General features: G+C 43.0%; 2 long non-coding RNA genes and 1 pseudogene across 2 annotated transcripts; 2 read left to right on the top strand and 1 right to left on the bottom strand.

Moving 5' to 3' along the window:
* LOC103630882 (probable serine/threonine-protein kinase PBL28) overlaps nucleotides 1-962 on the top strand; it is a 44,287-nt pseudogene extending 43,325 nt beyond the window's left edge.
* Nucleotides 963-2,124: 1,162 nt separating this feature from the next.
* Nucleotides 2,125-3,935, bottom strand: LOC103629070 (uncharacterized). Its single transcript, XR_554095.3, has 2 exons — nucleotides 3,762-3,935; nucleotides 2,125-2,742 (listed from the first exon to the last, which is right to left on the bottom strand). It is a non-coding gene; the product is annotated as an uncharacterized lncRNA (long non-coding RNA).
* Nucleotides 3,936-4,528: 593 nt separating this feature from the next.
* On the top strand, nucleotides 4,529-11,237 carry LOC118472160 (uncharacterized). The gene is made up of 3 exons (XR_004850076.1): nucleotides 4,529-5,454; nucleotides 6,521-10,109; nucleotides 11,175-11,237. It is a non-coding gene; the product is annotated as an uncharacterized lncRNA (long non-coding RNA).
* The last annotated feature ends 3,193 nt before the right edge of the window (nucleotides 11,238-14,430 follow it).

Raw genomic sequence — 14,430 nt, 5'->3', positions numbered from 1 at the left:
TGCATACCAGATTGATTTAACAATTTCTTCTATCGCTACCTAAAAGGGCGACATCTGATGGGCTGAAGAAGCTATCCACCTACACCTAATATTGACCAAACTTGATAAAGTGATGGCCAAATTATTGGTGAAACTTATCATTATTATTCCGACGACACGTCTTGTGTAAACGAGACCGAACACATTGTTGCTGGGCACCGACGAGGCGAAGGCAACACTTCCGTTCGAGCTGATAAAGACCAGCGGACACGTGACTAAGCACCGACGAGGCGAAAGTCATCCTCTTCATCAACAGCATCCCGTTTACCAACCAACGTGACAATGGCATAGTCATGATTGAGTTTTGGCAATTCTAAAGCCACTCACATCATACACCTTGCATTCATCCTGGAGACACGACGACCACTATGCGCAGCTTAATCGGAGGTGTTCTACAGATTTTACTCTGTAGATGTAATTAACCGGGTGAGCCTCTCTCGCATAAGGCCCCGGGAATCAGCAAACTACACAATTTACAAGTCAGAACCTTCTCCGAGCAATGGCGTAGAAGATAGCGAAAGACAAGTTCAGGCGAACTATGTATTTTGTAATTCCGATGATTAATGAAATACATAGTTTATGGTTCCTACACTTGTCCTCGTCGCCAGATCTTTCTTTTCTTTATTTTTTATTTTTTGTTCTCGCAGTCTCACATTACTCCCACTGGAGTAACACTGTTGCCTACAAAATCCTTGCGTTCTAGCTACGATGGGCCATATTAATATTGTCATTTTGCAGACCAAAGCAAGGAAGGAGATGAATGCAGCAAATTTGGTTGGTCAATATGCAAAAGTGGTGGATGTATAGATCGCATTATGCCTTCAGATATTACAACAACCGCATGGAAGTTCCATGGCCATACTTTCATCACATGGCTAAAAAGGTTCTGACACAGATGCTCCGCGGTGAACAGATTTGACAAAGGTGTGGTTGCATTGATGTACCTACAACACTATTAGTTCTACGATAACAACTGCCTTGCGCGGTTGCCCAATGTTGATACTTAAGGTTCTTGTAATTAAATGAAGTGAAGAACCTATATGTAAAATTCAGTCAAATTTTGGGTTAGGTGGGTGCAAACATTAGTATTAACATGTTTTTGTAGTTACTTTTAATAATTAAAAAAATCATATTCCAGGAACATAGATGTATAATTCATTCAGAATTTTGGCTTTTCAGAGTCACGTTCTGCAAACTTCGCATAAGTATGTTAGGTAACCACTAATCCAGCATCTTGTTGTAGATCAGTTGTTATAGATTTTCCTATTTTGGTTAAATGATGAGTTCTAACACATTTCTGTGCGTTAGCACCCTAATGTTCTAACCTGTCCTTGTGATGATGAGCTGTCAGTCGTCTTTTACTTTGGTCTATTGTTTCTTGATTCCAACACAGATTTTTGGTAGCCTGTCAAAGTATTATTAACTCAAGTAATCGGTCAGATAAATGTAGTCGAATTAATCAAACTGGGGCATCGATCATCAAATCAAGTAAGGACCAAGTAACTAGGCTTCATAATAAGTACGGGCTATACAAGCCAGAAGGCCAGCCCAACCTATGTCAGTATCACTTGACGGAATAGGCCCAATACCGGCCCAAACTTAATTGAGCCTTTTTTTTTTTATTGAATCACAAACTTAATTGGACCTCACGTACACACAAATTAGGCTAGAAGCAACATCTGTGGATAAGTCGACCAGCCCATCTATGAAAAGCCCAAAACTAATTCATTGTCATGTGTAGTGTGCATGCACTTAAATTATTTTTTTATCGGGTACAATTTGGACGCACACAACTCACACACTCTATACTCACACCACACGCACAAACATGTGTGCGTGTCCATACACATGCAAAGAAGAGATTGGAAGGCTTCTCCAGCCTCTAGTGCGCGAAAAATGCGCAGTACCACACACATGTGCGTACCCTAAATTTTATGAAAAAAATCAAAAAAAGATGAAACATACAAAGTTTGAACCCTAGGTAGCGTCCCACTGGACTGCTCTACCACTGGACCACAGGCCCATTCGCAATAGTTGAATTGTTAGTATTTGGGAATGTCAGTCCCTTTTTTTTTTCTCAGAGGAGAATACAAACTTATCGTTTATTCATGAGGGAGAGAGAGATGACTCTTTAGTTAGCAACGGCATGTATATGCGGAGAACATGCATGGGTAACAAGTGCCACCGTGTCGGTAAAAAAAAAATGAACAACATTTGAGTCCAGGATGATAGTTGTATTCAGTGCACATTGTATCTGGCATCATGAGAGTTCATTCTTCGTCGACGGAAAGCATTCAACCACTACTTGCCTTTGCACTTTACATCTACCTGAACCGCACTTGATTATTCTCTCGCACATGACTCAAAAATCACGAGAACATACATGCAGTACATTGCAAATGTCCATAGCAGTTGTACCGACTCTTCTTGGACTTTCAGGAAGCAAAGCGAGTCTGGTCCTTGAGGTTGAGGGAACCATGTGGAGCAGCAAGCGTTAGGTTAACAGTAATGAGCTACCAATAATCCAAGTTATCCGCTGCTGTTTGCTCCAGTGCGTGTGCATCCACTGATCTTAAGGCTCCCTCGTCTCATAAGCTACATGAAGATCATTAACCATTGTGCCACTCTCCACCTCCATCATTGCATGAAAATATTTTTCTGAATGTTGCTCCTCGTCATATATTCTTCACATAGTTATTTTGCCTACCAGAAACAAACAAACAAACAAATATGATAAAATGTTGCCAACAATAACAAGTGGAACCTTAATGAGAAATAGAACCCCCAATGGTTTTGACGGATATATAGCAAAATCAAGCACAGCAAACAGCACCACGAAACCCTGTATTTGGTCTTTGGAGTCACTCATGTAGCCATATGCCGGAGCTGGACAAGTATTTAGCACCTAACAGGGCATTATATAAGATTCACAACTAAACCAGTTTGTTGCATGCTAGAATATGGTTATTTGTATATATATGATCTGCCACTAAACTTTATACTTTAAGCATCAACATGTTAAACAAAGATGCATTGCTCTGTGTAGGACCGGTGAGGCGACCAGAGGGGGGTGAATGGGAGCTAATCAAATTTTGCTTCCAAACACTGAAAATAAACGCATCACTTCAATTGACATGAAGCAAGCGCTCAAACCAAGAACACATCAGCGAACCAGTGATCTCATGATTTTAAAATGTTTCTTATACTCACATGAGACCAGCAAAGCAAACGGATCGCAAATCGGACACCAGAAAGTCCGAATCGGTCCAAAACAGTATCGCGAACAAGTGTTGTTTTCAGCAGCATGAAATTCTGTTCTTGGATCCAAAACTGAACCAAACAAACTCCGATTGAGATTAAATTTTGCACACACCTGAGCAAATATGTTTCCAAGGTCTCCACAAATTTTGAACTCAATCGGACTTGTGAGTCAACCGCAGATCTAAAATTACAGCCAGAAATTGGGGTTTTCTAGAACGAGTTCAAACTGAGTTCTTCTCAAATCACGACCAAAAACTGCACCGAGTGGGCGTATGTAGTGATCCGAGAATTGCAACTCACCACCAATCAATCCCCAAACCAAATCCTCTCAAAAGAATCAAAGATTTTCCACCAAAAACACAAGAGAGGGGGAACGGAAGAACAAGTGACCAAAACAACTCCAAATTTCAGCAAGTATGTAAAACTGAGATTGAGATGTAAACAAACGCTGTGAGCCATACCGGCGACCCTTCCTCAGATTAAACTTTCAGATCACAAGAACACAGTCGAAGTACAAAATCGCTGCGGATCCCTGGCTAAACTAGAGCAGTCTAGGGATGAAGATGTGAGAGCACTAAAACCCTAAGCCAAAACAAATGGCAGCCAAGAGATGCTGAAATAATCAGCCCTACCCCTCTATTTATAGACCATAGAGGGTTATTTCTATTTCCTAAACTAACCCTATTTACATAGAGTCTATCCACTCCACTGAGGGCGAACTGGACCAACTCCTGGATAATTGATCCGACGGCCACGTCTTTCTCACGGAGTTGCTTCGCCTTGACGCACCCTCCGCGATCATGCCACGTGCCGCCACCGGTTCCCTCCGGAACCGCCGCCGCTGAGTTTTGAGGCCCAAACTCAGCAAAACCCGCCATCCGTAGCGCTGGGTGGTTTTGAGACCCAAATCACCAAACCCATCGTGAGTACCACACCGCGTGCGCATCTCCACGACCAGACTCGTGTCCCGCTAGTCCTCGACCACGCTGGCAACACGGTCCACTCCACCACGTCCTCGCACGAGTGCGTGTCCTAGGTGTCAGTCACCACGGCTAGTCACTCGGCTGCTCCGGTCCGTCAGTCAAGACCCAGCACTCGCCCTTCACCGCTCCCGGTCCATCAGCACGAGCCCACATGACTTTCACCTCAGCCATCGACCACCGTCCCTGTGCTGTAATACCCACTTTGTAAGAAAAGTCTAAAAAGGGAAATTATATTATTTTTTTTATATGTGCCATCTCTATTCACCATCTCATGTGAACACCACATTTAAAAACAAAGGATTAATAAAAGTCATGCCATTAAATTGTGCATCATGCTGGTTTTTGAATGTGTATCTAGTTTTATTTAAAATCTAATCTCAGACTTGAAATTCATATCATATTTGAATATAGTAATCCAAAAAAATCGAAATAGAAAATTAAAAAAAAAAGAAAGAGCATAATTGTGTATGGGCCAAAATTGCTCAGCCCATCACCTCATCCCATTCCGTCGGCCACCCCCTCCAAAATCCCTTTTCTTTATTCATTTGCCAGAACCTGTGTCACCATATCATCAGCATGACATAAGCATGCAAATTAACCAACAGTTGTATCGCAGCCTCATGTGCTTCCGCACGCGCTAGCGTCTTTGCTCAACCATGCTGACACATGGGACCCCGGCGGCTTAATCTCCTGCGCTCTCCTTATCCCTACAGGTCCGGTGCCTGCACAATTATGCATGGCCAGGAATCTCGCGACCAGACGTCTAGGCTCTGCCCGGATCCTTCGCAACCGACCTTCTCAGCGCGGGGATCGGTCATAGTGACTCCGCCCTCAACTATAAATAGGATCGTGACTTATTACGCCGTTGCAGCCGCGTATTGGGGGTGCGGTGAGCTGAGTATGCGAAGAAAGGGAGGGCCGCCGTGATCCGTATCGCTGAGCACACAAAGAGAAACATGAGAGAGAAGAGAGAACGGTGAAGTCCGTCCGCACCGCTGCCTCGTCCTCGGGCGTGAGCTCGCGGGACTCGCCGTCGCGTGTGGTTGTCTTCGTCAACTTGGGCTCGGCGCATGAACCGTATAGGAATTGGGAAATTGTTCGCCGGACTGGGTGAATTGGTGCGATTTCTCCGCGGTCCGGTGGTACTCGTCCCCAGACTCGTCGATCCAAGGTACGAGAACTTCCTAGACTTCGCTCGATCAACCTCGCTCGTTCGCGTAAGAATTGGAGCGTTGGGGGCCGGCGTGGTGAGTTCCGGTCATGGGCGCCGCCGTGTTGCCGCCAGGTGCTGCGGCCGGTGCTCTATGTGCGAAATCCTGTGAAGAAAGGGTCGTAATCAAGTTAGAAGTTGATAGGGCTACGCATATAAGCCATCCGGATCACGCTTTGAAGCCTGGTGGGCGTTAATGGCGAACTCCGGCCATGGCCGCCGCCGGGGTGGGTCTGGCGTAGTGGCCTGCGCCGCCGGGGGGGCATGGGTGGTGTCTGGGTCGCTTGATCTGAAAGCAAGGGCCACGATTAGAGGATGGGGGGATCGGTTCGCGACCGTAGTTGAACCGTCGGATGGTGATCGTCCGCGCCACGATTTCGGGTCCACATTTTAAATCGTGTGCGTCGATCTAGAATCTGATGGTCTGCACTGCGTACCGTTTCATTACCGTAGTGATCTAATCCTAACCATCGGTTGGTGATCTAACGGCCAGAAACCACTGATACCCCTTCGCGACCGATCAATTGCAAAAGAGCCCCTGTTCTTTTTGTAAATGAACCCGCCGTCCACTTAGCTAGGTTCTGAGTCTCAGGAATTCTTCTGTAATAGCCCCTGGGTTTTCTGGAAAATGAGGCCTAGTCTAGAAATCGTTTAAATTGAATAAATGAAATAGAAAATAGATTTTTAATAGGAAAATAATTGCTGGAACTTCAATAATTCATAGAAAATGCATATGAACTCTAAATTACTTCATTCCAGTTCCTAAAATTTTGTAATTTTATTCTCTAGCACTTAGTGTCTCTGTTTTATCATAACCACAGTAATAAAATTAATCCCACACTTAATCTTATTTTAAACACATAAAACCTTTTAAAATCCATAACTTAAAATCTATAACTCCAAAATTAACGATTCCTGTTCCTAGAATCTTATTTTAATGTGTAGATTATTATTATGTATTTTGTTTACATGTTTGGTGTGATGTTAATTTTGCCTACACCATGTTTGTCTGTATTGCTACGACTAGTGCGAGGTCACGTGTCATCCGAAGATCATCCTGGTACCTGGAATCTCAAGTCCCAGGCAAGTTGTGCCCTTGATCACTTCTTTTTACCTACTCATGTTCTGATTAATCATAATGATCTGCATAGGTTAATTTTGATGGGACCCAATAGGTTACCCTAGTTTGATTATCTTTATACCTTGTTTACCACTGAACTTTTTGGGTAGTACTTGCTAGTGCTTTATGTGGTTTTGGGTATGAAGATACATTATTCAAGATTATACTTTTGTTATCCGTTGTTATTTACTGTTCATGATAAGATCATTATGTTAATTGGAACATGGAGCGACCACCCGGGAAAACAGTGCTACCACAAGGGTATAATGGGACGCCCTTGGCTGATTAATTAGGAAAGCTAGTGGAGGACTACCTTACCCGAAAGGGGCAAGGGCAGTAGGGGAGTGGTCAGTGTAGGGAGGCCCTCGGGAGGATTTTGCTGCGATGGCGGTCCTGCAAGGGATTCCTGCATTGGAGCTTCCTATAAACTGTAGCGGGTTTTCTGAAGCTAGTGGAACTTTGTAAAGGCCTCGTAGTGTTACCCTGCCTCGCCTCCTCGGTAGAGGTGTATGGGAAGTCGCGATCCCTTGGCAGATGGGTAACATGACTTGTGGGTAAAGATGCGCAACCTCTGCAGAGTGTAAAACTGGTATACTAGCCGTGCTCACGGTCATGAGCAGCTCGGACCCTCACATGATTAATTTATGGAACTAAATTCAATTTGTCATATGCATTGCATCGCAGGTGATGTTGTTACTTTGGTTCTACTGCTTAATTGGGTTGGTATTTACTTATACTTAGTAATTGCTAATAAAATTTTGACCAACTTTAAAAGCAATGCTCAGCTCTAACCATCCTCTTTGGTAAGCCTTACACTTCACATGAACTCCCACCTTTGGCGAGTTCATTCACATTATTCCCCACAACTTGTTGAGCGATGAACGTATGTGAGCTCACTCTTGCTGTCTCACACCCCCCCCACAGGTCAAGAACAGGTACCACAGGATGAGGCGCGTGGAGGATGCTGCGATGTGTTCGTGAGAGGTCTAGGTCGTCGTCTCCCAGTCAACTTTGGGTTGCTGGACCGTTGTCTCCATATAATGTAATTATTTATTTATTTTGTACAAAACTCTGATTATATAGTAAAGATGTGACATTCGATCCTGTGCCATGATTCATCATATGTGTGAGACTTGGTCCCAGCACACCTGGTGATTATGTTCGCGCCCGGGCTTTGGATCCCTAAAATCCGGGTGTGACAGAAGTGGTATCAGAGGAATGTTGACTGTAGGACGAAACCTAGATAGAACTGGACAACCATTATCTACTTACCCTACTCTGGTTCTTTTCTAAACTTATCTTAATCTTTTCTCATCTATTTCCGCTTTACTCTGATTATCCTTACCTTTTCCTTCTAAAGACAAACTTGGATTTCACACTTTGAAATCCTGTAACTAAGGTGACTTTAGGAATAGGAGACCTAATCTTAGGAACAAAAACAAAACTATTTTTATAGGTATCTATGTGTTTGAATGCTTGTTCTTATGATACATGTTTGATTGGGATTTTTGATTGAGTGTGATGAGTTGTGGAGTAATGTCCACAATTACATTTGCATATACATATAGGCATAAATATAAATAAATAAAATTCCTAAAATAACTAGACAAACTAGATTATCCCTCATTAAAGTATCTAGCCTAACAATATCCATCTTATCTTAAAAGATTCTCTCTTATCTTAATAGATTCATCTTATCTTGAAAGATTCATCTTATCCTAATCACCTTACTTATCTCATCCTAAAGTAACAACCGTGAGCTAATCCAAAGAATTTATTTAGATCTTATCTATTCTAAAATAGTCATATCAATTATTCTAGATCTGATCCAATCTAATAGGTTAATCTAACCTAACGAAGTCTAACCTTAAGTTGAGCTAACCTAAGGACAGTAACTTAACAAGTTAACACTAGAGAAATAAACTGGATTCTACTCCTATGAACATTGTTCTCCCCTTATGCACTTAAACCTAAATTAGTGCATTAGACCAACTCAACCGTGAGCATGAGAGCTAACCCAACCAATAGTGTCATGGTGGATTGCATAATCTGTCTACCCCACCTAACATCAAACAAGTTTTGACCAACATCATGTAGTCTATCTCACCTATATCTACCTTAACCATACTACCCACTCCGATAATATACACTAATGTCGAATCAGTAAGACCAAGACTGGAGAAGAAAAGATCAACATCAAATCAAGCATGGAAGGATAAGATTCAAGCCAGATCTTCAAAAGAATCAAGAGCCACAATCTTGGATGGAGTCTTTTCTTATCCTACTCTTTCTTACCCAAACCTATAAATGCTTTAAAGATATCTTTTATCCTGCATAATAAAGTGGCTATACCCATATACCCATGCCTTTTCTAATCACCTGATAATTTGCGATAAAAAAAGAGAAGAGTTTTGGTATTAAAATCAATTAGAAACTAACCCATAGACAACAAACAATTTCTTCTACATCCTCTTACAAATCTCGAGGATGAGATTATTTTTAAGGGGGGTAGGATTTGTAATACCCACTTTGTAAGAAAAGTCTAAAAAGGGAAATTATATTATTTTTTTATATGTGCCATCTCTATTCACCATCTCATGTGAACACCACATTTAAAAACAAAGGATTAATAAAAGTCATGCCATTAAATTGTGCATCATGCTGGTTTTTGAATGTGTATCTAGTTTTATTTAAAATCTAATCTCAGACTTGAAATTCATATCATATTTGAATATAGTAATCCAAAAAAAACGAAATAGAAAATTAAAAAAAAAGAAAGAGCATAATTGTGTATGGGCCAAAATTGCTCAGCCCATCACCTCATCCCATTCCGTCGGCCACCCCCTCCAAAATCCCTTTTCTTTATTCATTTGCCAGAACCTGTGTCACCATATCATCAGCATGACATAAGCATGCAAATTAACCAACAGTTGTATCGCAGCCTCATGTGCTTCCGCACGCGCTAGCGTCTTTGCTCAACCATGCTGACACATGGGACCCCGGCGGCTTAATCTCCTGCGCTCTCCTTATCCCTACAGGTCCGGTGCCTGCACAATTATGCATGGCCAGGAATCTCGCGACCAGACGTCTAGGCTCTGCCCGAATCCTTCGCAACCGACCTTCTCAGCGCGGGGATCGGTCATAGTGACTCCGCCCTCAACTATAAATAGGATCGTGACTTATTACGCCGTTGCAGCCGCGTATTGGGGGTGCGGTGAGCTGAGTATGCGAAGAAAGGGAGGGCCGCCGTGATCCGTATCGCTGAGCACACAAAGAGAAACATGAGAGAGAAGAGAGAACGGTGAAGTCCGTCCGCACCGCTGCCTCGTCCTCGGGCGTGAGCTCGCGGGACTCGCCGTCGCGTGTGGTTGTCTTTGTCAACTTGGGCTCGGCGCATGAACCGTATAGGAATTGGGAAATTGCTCGCCGGACTGGGTGAATTGGTGCGATTTCTCCGCGGTCCGGTGGTACTCGTCCCCAGACTCGTCGATCCAAGGTACGAGAACTTCCTAGACTTCGCTCGATCAACCTCGCTCGTTCGCGTAAGAATTGGAGCGTTGGGGGCCGGCGTGGTGAGTTCCGGTCATGGGCGCCGCCGTGTTGCCGCCAGGTGCTGCGGCCGGTGCTCTATGTGCGAAATCCTGTGAAGAAAGGGTCGTAATCAAGTTAGAAGTTGATAGGGCTACGCATATAAGCCATCCGGATCACGCTTTGAAGCCTGGTGGGCGTTAATGGCGAACTCCGGCCATGGCCGCCGCCGGGGTGGGTCTGGCGTAGTGGCCTGCGCCGCCGGGGGGGCATGGGTGGTGTCTGGGTCGCTTGATCTGAAAGCAAGGGCCACGATTAGAGGATGGGGGATCGGTTCGCGACCGTAGTTGAACCGTCGGATGGTGATCGTCCGCGCCACGATTTCGGGTCCACATTTTAAATCGTGTGCGTCGATCTAGAATCTGATGGTCTGCACTGCGTACCGTTTCATTACCGTAGTGATCTAATCCTAACCATCGGTTGGTGATCTAACGGCCAGAAACCACTGATACCCCTTCGCGACCGATCAATTGCAAAAGAGCCCCTGTTCTTTTTGTAAATGAACCCGCCGTCCACTTAGCTAGGTTCTGAGTCTCAGGAATTCTTCTGTAATAGCCCCTGGGTTTTCTGGAAAATGAGGCCTAGTCTAGAAATCGTTTAAATTGAATAAATGAAATAGAAAATAGATTTTTAATAGGAAAATAATTGCTGGAACTTCAATAATTCATAGAAAATGCATATGAACTCTAAATTACTTCATTCCAGTTCCTAAAATTTTGTAATTTTATTCTCTAGCACTTAGTGTCTCTGTTTTATCATAACCACAGTAATAAAATTAATCCCACACTTAATCTTATTTTAAACACATAAAACCTTTTAAAATCCATAACTTAAAATCTATAACTCCAAAATTAACGATTCCTGTTCCTAGAATCTTATTTTAATGTGTAGATTATTATTATGTATTTTGTTTACATGTTTGGTGTGATGTTAATTTTGCCTACACCATGTTTGTCTGTATTGCTACGACTAGTGCGAGGTCACGTGTCATCCGAAGATCATCCTGGTACCTGGAATCTCAAGTCCCAGGCAAGTTGTGCCCTTGATCACTTCTTTTTACCTACTCATGTTCTGATTAATCATAATGATCTACATAGGTTAATTTTGATGGGACCCAATAGGTTACCCTAGTTTGATTATCTTTATACCTTGTTTACCACTGAACTTTTTGGGTAGTACTTGCTAGTGCTTTATGTGGTTTTGGGTATGAAGATACATTATTCAAGATTATACTTTTGTTATCCGTTGTTATTTACTGTTCATGATAAGATCATTATGTTAATTGGAACATGGAGCGACCACCCGGGAAAACAGTGCTACCACAAGGGTATAATGGGACGCCCTTGGCTGATTAATTAGGAAAGCTAGTGGAGGACTACCTTACCCGAAAGGGGCAAGGGCAGTAGGGGAGTGGTCAGTGTAGGGAGGCCCTCGGGAGGATTTTGCTGCGATGGCGGTCCTGCAAGGGATTCCTGCATTGGAGCTTCCTATAAACTGTAGCGGGTTTTCTGAAGCTAGTGGAACTTTGTAAAGGCCTCGTAGTGTTACCCTGCCTCGCCTCCTCGGTAGAGGTGTATGGGAAGTCGCGATCCCTTGGCAGATGGGTAACATGACTTGTGGGTAAAGATGCGCAACCTCTGCAGAGTGTAAAACTGGTATACTAGCCGTGCTCACGGTCATGAGCAGCTCGGACCCTCACATGATTAATTTATGGAACTAAATTCAATTTGTCATATGCATTGCATCGCAGGTGATGTTGTTACTTTGGTTCTACTGCTTAATTGGGTTGGTATTTACTTATACTTAGTAATTGCTAATAAAATTTTGACCAACTTTAAAAGCAATGCTCAGCTCTAACCATCCTCTTTGGTAAGCCTTACACTTCACATGAACTCCCACCTTTGGCGAGTTCATTCACATTATTCCCCACAACTTGTTGAGCGATGAACGTATGTGAGCTCACTCTTGCTGTCTCACACCCCCCACAGGTCAAGAACAGGTACCACAGGATGAGGCGCGTGGAGGATGCTGCGATGTGTTCGTGAGAGGTCTAGGTCGTCGTCTCCCAGTCAACTTTGGGTTGCTGGACCGTTGTCTCCATATAATGTAATTATTTATTTATTTTGTACAAAACTCTGATTATATAGTAAAGATGTGACATTCGATCATGTGCCATGATTCATCATATGTGTGAGACTTGGTCCCAGCACACCTGGTGATTATGTTTGCGCCCGGGCTTTGGATCCCTAAAATCCGGGTGTGACATGTGCTCCACACCTGCACACCACAAGCCGACCCACATGGTTGCACAAGCATAATCTCACACTCTGGTCAGTCCACTGACTACCCCAGAGTGCTACCCGTTGACAATCACTCATCATCAACCCGAACCACAAGGGACACATCAACCTTGTGTTCGCAATCTCCCCCTTAATGAGTGCATTGTCAACGCCACCATATGAGCATATGAAAGCAGAAAGAGGAAGAAGAAGAGAAACTCACTCAAATGACCAAAAGCCAGATAAAAGCCAAATCAAGTCATTTAGAGTAAGCAAAGCTTGGTCCCCAAAGACATGGGCAACGGCTCAACACGACCAAGCAGGAAAAGGCTAGCCCTCAATAAGAGGCAAAAGTAGGGCTCAACACCACTAGCCAGCAGCCAAAAACTCATCAGAACTTAAAAAGCTTTGTCGAAGCATAAAAACCAATTTAGAGCATAAAATCAGCACAGAAACTGAAAACAAAGCTAGTTCCTCCAGAAAGAGGCAAACGGCTCAACACAACTAGCAAAAAGCTCAAAGCGGCTCGAATCTCCTCCCCCTGTCTCAATACTCCCTAAAATCTCTCTCAGAGACCAATAGCTCCAAATAACACATCTCTCCACCTTGAATGAGAGGAAGACCGAAAGACCAAATTTCTCCCCCTTGACAGAGGAACCGAAAAATCTTAAAATCCGGAAAATCTCAAAATCTCTCCAAAATCTCTCCCCCTTGTTGACAAGTGAACTCATCATGCAAAAATAAGGGTAGAAAAAGAGACTCCCCCTTAATAAGAGAACTCCCTCTGAGAAAATGCAGAAATGCAAAAGAAGGGAAGAATATGGAGAAAATGCAGGAGCTTCAGGGGTATACCAGTCAGAGTGTAAAAATGCTCTAAGTGGTGCTGTGCTAAGTGTGCAGCAATAAATGCACGTGCTAGCAGATGCTCAAACTGATCATATGCACAAGATATGTGAAGTGTAAGCATTTTGATTCAGTTTTAAGCATTTTGAAGAGGCATTCACCACAAAGACAGCACTAAGCATATAGTAAGCAGGAAATCAACTAAGTGCAAGTCACAGGTAAACAAGGTGAACTACCCCAAACAGCGGTCACTCATCATGCTAGAAACATATCTGAAATTGATATCATTTGAAATTTTCATGATTTATCGGATTTGGCAGCGGATTCCAAATTCATTGAAAAGCATGTGAGTGCGAGAGGTTGTAAGTATTGTCTTTGTCTAACTTTTCAACCGGGTGTAGCCTATGCAGAAAAGCAATCAGAAGCTAAAAACACCGGTTTCGATCTTCCACTACACTGCTCAAGTTCATCCAAACGTGCAAATGGAAGCAGTCTCGATACAGTGATGTGGTGACAAATGCAAACCCATCTCGATCTTGCTGTTTTTCACTTATCTTGATTTTGAATTTAAGCACAGAATAAATGAATCAAGACAAGTAAATGACTCAAAGCATGAGACATAGCCACCTAGCATACTAGTAATAGCAAAAAGGATTTCAACACATCCTACACATGCTAGGTGCCAATCTCAATGGTGAACAATTTTAAATTGAGCAAGTAATAGTCAAGTTCACAATTATGAAAACGGCTTAGCTCAACAATATTGTATCAACATGAGCAAAAGGAGCCTAAGCATGCCATAGCATCATCATGAACACAAAGAACATACTACTAGGAGCATAATCACATTCTAGCAGTTATACAAGTGAAGCTCAAAATAATATGATATGCAGATATAATACAAAAGAAAATGAAAGACTAAAATCTACATGAAAAAGCAGAAGAAAAGAAGAAAAGACCAAAAAGGGTGCCCTCAAATCAAAAAGGGAAATAAACACCCAATTCCCCTCGCAAATGAACAAATGTTTTTTGATCAAGGGGTTTGGTCAAGATGTCAGCAAGCTGTCGATGGGTATCAACGTGTCGCAAATCGATGTCACCTTTCTC

The sequence above is a fragment of the Zea mays genome, chromosome 6 (genome assembly GCF_902167145.1).
Source record: "Zea mays cultivar B73 chromosome 6, Zm-B73-REFERENCE-NAM-5.0, whole genome shotgun sequence".
Taxonomy (NCBI): domain Eukaryota; kingdom Viridiplantae; phylum Streptophyta; class Magnoliopsida; order Poales; family Poaceae; genus Zea; species Zea mays.
The sequence above is the reverse complement of the archived record's forward strand: the minus strand, read 5'-3'. Positions and strand labels throughout refer to the sequence as shown.